The sequence below is a fragment of the Pteropus medius genome, unplaced genomic scaffold (assembly GCF_902729225.1).
Source record: "Pteropus medius unplaced genomic scaffold, Ma_sr-lr_union100, whole genome shotgun sequence".
NCBI classification, from domain to species: domain Eukaryota; kingdom Metazoa; phylum Chordata; class Mammalia; order Chiroptera; family Pteropodidae; genus Pteropus; species Pteropus medius.
The window spans coordinates 575,068-581,781 of NW_024352790.1; the positions used below are offsets into that span (position 1 = coordinate 575,068).

At 34.3% G+C, this 6,714-nt stretch overlaps 1 pseudogene; it reads right to left on the reverse strand.

Annotated features, from left to right (window-relative positions):
- Positions 1-247: 247 nt before the first annotated feature.
- On the reverse strand, positions 248-366 carry LOC120592344 (uncharacterized; annotated as a pseudogene).
- Positions 367-6,714: the final 6,348 nt, after the last annotated feature.

Below are 6,714 nucleotides of genomic sequence, written 5' to 3' on the forward strand. Positions count from 1 at the left end.
TGTAGTGATTATATTGAAAGATTTCCTGGTTTTGAATCATTCACACATTCTTGGAACAAACTTCTTGGTTGTGTAGCATTTTTAATATACTGCTGTTCCATTTGTTAATTATTTATAAAATTGGCCTCTATATTTGTTAGTAAATTTTGCCTATATGATTTTTTTTTTAAGGGTGAGGCAACCCTTGGTTGACCTCATAGATTGCAAGACCTTGTCAGCTTACAATTCCTTATTTTTTTATTTTTTATGCATACAGCACCTGGTCTTCGTAGGTGGTCTCCCATCCAAGTACTAATCATTCCCGACCCTGCTTAGCTTCCAAGATCAGACGGGATAGGGCTTGTTCAGGGTAGCATGGCTGTAGACTGGCCTTAATGATTTTTATTCTTGTTGCTCTACTATCTGTATTAGGTATTGGCATTAGGCTTAAATTAGTTTCGTAAAATGAACTAAAGTGCTTTCCTCTTTTCCATATAAGTTGGCAGTTAAAATGAGTATTTTTGAATGATAATACTAAAATAAGTATTAAGTATATTAAATAATATTAACAATATTAAGTAATATTAATGCTAAAATAAACATTAGTTTAAAATAAGATTAATATTATCTGTTTTTTAAATGTTACTATCAGTTGAAAATCAATATAGACCTTATGCTTTTTTAAATAATTGTTTTGTCATCTTTCTAAATGCTGAGAGGGCTTTTTTCTGTTCAAGTTTCTATTTCTTCTTGGCCAAAAGTGGTAGATGTATTAGTCAGAATAGACTATGCTCGGCTTCAGAAACAAAACACTAAATATCAAAAACTTAATACAATAAAAGTTTTTTCTTGCTCACATCATAGTCTGAAATAGATTGGAGAGCCATCTTCCAGCCTGTAGCTTTACCATCAAAACTATGAGTCTTCTAAAATAATCATTATAAGAGCACTACAGGAATGAGCAAGATATTTATAGGTGTTGGGACTTAAAAGTGGTTTATATCACCTGTATTCTTACTCCTTTTGCCAGATCTCAGTCTCATGGTCTCAGTCTAAAAACAAGAAGTCTCTGTATACATGAAGAAAAAATAGGAAGTAAAATAGCATCTCTCTGACATAGTTATTACATTTTGCCAGGAAATCATCTAGTTTTTACAGATTTTCAAATTTGCTACCATAGAATTGTACATAATGTTCTTTTATAATCATTTTAATTGTGTATATATACCTTTAATTATATCTTCTTTGTCAACCTTAATTTTGTATATTTATTTTATCTCTTTTTTCCTAATCTAGGCTTATCTGATACTCATTTGTTGGTCTTTACCCCCCTCGCCCCCGAAAAGCAAGCTTTTTCAAAATTTATTATTTCTTGATATCACAGATAATTATTGATATCACAGATAATTATGACATTAAAGATAATTACTGAGCACTATTCTAAGTATGTGAATTATTTATGGCTATAAAGAAAAGATATTTGCTGTTCCCATGGAACTTGTAATTCTCTAGCTTTCTTTGCATCTATTTTTTTATAATTAAAAAATATTTATCTTTTCTATTTATCTTTATTTTTATTTTTAATAAAAACTATAAAATGTATTCTCATTTTAACTGTGTTCCATAAGTTTTGGTATTAAGGGTTCTTATTTTCTTTTTAGAACATTTTTTGTCCTTTGGTTTTGATTTCCTCTTTGATTTAGGATTTTTTTAAAAGCATACTTTCACTTCCAAGAAGTTAAGATTTTTGATGATTATTTTTTATCTTTATGTTGAATTATTATCAGAAAATGTAGTCTGTAAAATACCTACTTTTTAGAATTTATTATCTTCTTTGTGGACAAGAACAAGATTAATTTTACCTGTGTTTCATGCAGCTAATCAGAGAATATATGTTCTCTGATGTAAGATGTTTTTACAGCTTGTTGATTATTAAAATAATCTATGCTCTTATCTTTTATCTACTTGAGCTATCAAATTTTGGAAGAGGTATATTAAATTCTTCTACTATATTTCTTTAAAGATTTGGCTGTACTTATAGAAACTGTTTATGTATTCGAAGGCTATGTTGTTTTGTGCATAAAATTTAATGCATAAATTATGGAGAAAACTTTCCTGAGTCTGGGTGAATCATATCTCTCACCATTAAATAATGTCTCTGTTATGTTTAATGTTTTTGGTCTTGTTCCTAACTGATTTTTCACTCTTGCATTCTGTTTATATTTACTTCATATATCTTTGCTCACATCTTTATTTTCAACTTTTCTTTGCAAATTTATTTTAGATAAGTTTTATTTTTGTTATTTTTTAATATGACCATGATAAAAAAAATTAGTAAGAATCGATATGCTTTTATTTTATTCTATCCATTATGCTATATGTTTTCTTTACATTTTACTATCTTGCTATTGTTTTCTCTATTATCTATTCTGCCCATGTCAAATTTTTCTTCATTGCTTTTTCAAATTTGGTAATTTAGAATTTTTTCTCTCTTTAAACTCAGCTGGTTGTTAAACCTAGAGTTAAATCTATGCCTATCTATTGTAACGTCATAATATAACAACAACTATATTTAATTCTATATACTTTATTTGTTCATTTCTCTCTTCCTCATACCTGAGAATTAGAATGTTTTTACTTCCTCACTCTATCACATGTTGTGTTCTTTCTGTCTTGTAAATTTTTATCCTTGAATTTCAGGAATTTCAATATAATAATCGAACTCCCTCTAAGCAGTAAGTGGGGACACTCATAGAACTCATCTCATTTGTTCCCTTTTTTTTCAGTGATCACCATTGTCACACATATATTGTCTGGTTTTCCAGTTATTTAATGAGGGTGGGTAAATTTAGTGGCTCTAATTCCAACATGGCTAGAAGTGAAAGCGTGCCTTTTTTAAAAGTAATCTTTCCTAAAATTTGGTAAAATCTGTTAATTTGTACACTTGAGTCTCTTGCTACTCAGGGAAATTTTATCTCATAATTTAATTTTTAGTTCCAATTTACCTCCTTCTGAGTTCCAGAAGGAGTCCCACATGTTGAATTAATCCCTTGTTGAGTTTCCTGGATCTGTCTTCCTATTTTTCTTTCCCTCATTAATTCCACCTCTTAGCATTTTGCTTTGGGTTTTGATACATTTTCCCAGTAGATTTTCCACACTACTAATTTGCTTCTTCACAGTAAATATACCCCATGGTGAGTTGTTTGCCTGATTGTGGTGTTGGGTTTCTACACCACCCATGCAGGTACTGCTGCAAGATTCAAGGAGCAGTGAGAAACCACCCAATGGTGTGAGACAGAGCAGAAAGTTTCTGTCACAGCAAAGTGGCAAAACAACACCTTTCTAGGCAATGAAGAATAAAAAAGAAACTTTGGATGGCTGTCATTTTTGAGGCATTAACTCATTTCTGAAATTCCATGGTATACAGACTTGTGGGGTAAGTAAAGCTTTCAATTGTATACTCTGGATGAGCTAAGAAAACATCGAATGGTTCTAAATAAAGAACAAATAAGTGCTGTGGGGTAATATAAGTATTCCAAAGTAAGCCCAAAGCTGGTCCAGTTATAGAGATAGCAAGGGATAAAAGTGTCAGGAAAGATTTTATTTGGGGGGAAGGAGTCAGTGGAAGATTTTCAATTAAAAAGACAAAATTTATTCACAATAGCACAAAAGTAGAAACAACCCAAGTGCCTACTACCATCAGATGAATAAATAAACAAAATTTGGCATATATGCACACTAGTATATTATTCAGCCTTAAAAAGAAAATTCTGACACATGCTACAACACGGATGAACCTTGAAAACATTATACTAAGTGAAGAAGCCAGAAACAAAAAGACAACTATTATGTGATTCCACTTATACAAGCTACCTAGTATAGTGAAATTGGTAAAGACAGGAAGTAGCATAGTGGTTACCAGGGCTGGAAAGAGGGGGAATGAGGAATTATTGTTTGATAGGTATAGAGTTTCGGTGTAGGATGATGAAAAATTTTGGAGATAGTTGATGGTGATTGGGTGCACAACAGTGTGAATGTACTTAATGTCACTGAACGATACACCTAAAAGTAATTTAAATGTTAAATTTTGTTATATATTTACATATATATACACATATACATTTTTTAGGGAGTATATGGGAACTCCCTTCTGCCAAATTTTGCTGTGAACTTGAAACTACTATAAAAATAAAATCTATTTTTAAAAACACAAGTTATCTAAAATTTAAGTTATGGCGGCAAAGGGTATATAGATGAGGACCACAAAGGACAGAAATATGTGTAGGAAGAAGCCTAGGCATTTCAAAACAATTAACGGGAAAAAGAAAGAAAGGAAAGAAGGAAAGAAGGAAAGAAGGAAGGAAGGAAGGAAGGAAGGAAGGAAGGAAGGAAGGAAGGAAGGAAGGAAGGGAAGGAGGAGGGGAGGAGGGAGGGAGGAGGGAGGTGGAGGGAGGGAGGGAGGGAGGAAAGAAAGAAAGAAAGAGTTGTTAAAGAAAGAAAAAGAAAGAAAGAAAGAAAGAAAGAAAGAAAGAAAGAAAGAAGGAAGGAAGGAAGGAAGGAAGCTGGAAGGAAGGAGGCTGAAGGAAGGAGGAGGAGGAGGAGGAGGAGGAGGGAGGAGGAGGGAGGAGGGAGGAAAGAAAGAAAGAAAGAAAGAAAGAAAGAAAAAGAAAGAAAGAAAGAAAGAAAGAAAGAAAGAAAGAAAGAAAGAAAGAAAGAAAGGAAGGAAGGAAGAAAGAACGAAAGAAAGAAAGAAAGAACGAACGAACGAAAGGTAATTATGCAATTATACAGTCATTCAAGGCTATTTTCCTCATGCTCCCCCCCACTTACCACCACTCTTAGCATGATATCTATCCACTTAACAAAATTTTAAGTGCACAATACAGTATAGTTAACTATAAGTACTATGTTGTATAGCAGATCTCTGGAACTCATTCATCTTATATGAGAAAGACTTAAACCCACTAAACACCAATTCCTGTTTATCCCCACCCCTCAGCCCCTGGCAACCACCTTTCTACTTTCTGCTTATGGGTTTCATTATTTTAGGTACCTCATGTAAGTGGAATCATGCATTATTTGTCATTCTATGATTGGCTTATTTCACTTAGCTATTACCAAAAAAGCAAAAGTGTTATTAAGAATGTGGAGAAACTGGAACCCCTGTACACTATCAGTGAGAATGTAAAATGGTGCAAAAACTATGGAAACAATATAGAGACTTCTCAAAACATTAAAAATACCTGGGTATCTACCCAAAAGAATTGAAATTGGGATCTGAAAGAGATATCTGCACTCCCATGTACATTGCAGCACTATTCACATTAAGCAAGATATGGAAACAGCACAACTGTCCATCAACAGAAGAATGGATAAAGAAAATGAGATACACACACACACACACACACACACACACACACACACACACACATGTATATACATACAGAATGAAATATTATTCAGCTATAAAAAAAAAATTCTGCTACATGCAACAATGTGGATGAACCTGGAGGACATTATTATAAGTGAACTAAGTATGTCTTAACTATTAGGCCTCTGCACAATTAAGTCTAAACAGCATCAGGCATTGATAATTCTAATATCTGTATAAGCAGAACTCTACTGGGTGAGAGCAAAGAAAAAGGTTATCTCTCTGCCCTTCTCTTCCTTTGAATCTGTTCTTGGCTTTTTCTGTCATTTGCAGATAATGAACTCAAGTCATGTTTAGTCATCAGAGCAAATGAATTTTCAGTTAGCAAAATGTGCATTTCAGTTTCCAAGCTTTATTTAAAATTAGAGCTGCTCACAACTACAGCCCGAGACCTCTGGGTCACAGAGGCTGGGAGTGAAGAGAGGTAGCAGAGGAAAGGAATAGAAAAGATCCTGCTAGACTGGCTGTGATATAATCAGGCCATGGTACCCATGTGTGGGACAGAGTCTTCCCCTGTCTTAGTCCATTTAGAGTGCTCTAACAAAATATCGCAGGTAGAGTAGCTTATAAACAACAGAAATGTATTGCTCACATTTCTGGAGGCTAAAAATCTGAGATCAGCGTGCCAGTATGGTCAGATGAGGGCCCTTTTTCAGGTCACAGACTTCTTGCTGTACCCTCACATAAGGAAAAGACCTTAAGGAGCCCTCTGGGAGTCTCTATTGTAAAGTTACTAATTCTATTCATGAGCACTCCATCCTTATGACTTAAGCATCTCCCAAATGTCCTCTCTCCTAATACTATCACATTTGGCATTGGAATTTCAACATATGAATTGGGGAGGGACACAAACATCTAAACCATAATATCTTCTAATGGGGTGATTTCCTGGATTCCTTGAGGACATTCCTTACTGAAAGCCTCCCTCTGCAGTTGGCCAGATACAGGCAAAGCTTCTAATCTTTCAGACTACATTTACTTCATCACTTAGCCTCAGCACATCACCAAAACTCCCTTCTAGGTAATGTTGAACCTGATTCAACAAGAATCTAAGCCAGCTTCCCCTCACGTGGCCTAAATCTAGTCCACCAGGAACCACTCATGACTCTTTATCCACCATTGCTAACAAAGTAGTTTGTTCCCAGTACAACCCTTTACTTCTCTTGCTCTGCCAACTTCAGCTGCTCTAGATACAGCTTCTTCACTGGTATTCATGCCCCCAACTTTAGGAAGCAATGGTAGATGTTCCAGCTTGGTTTGAGGTGAGGGGAGAATGACAAGGCACCATCTTCCCCTTTCACAAG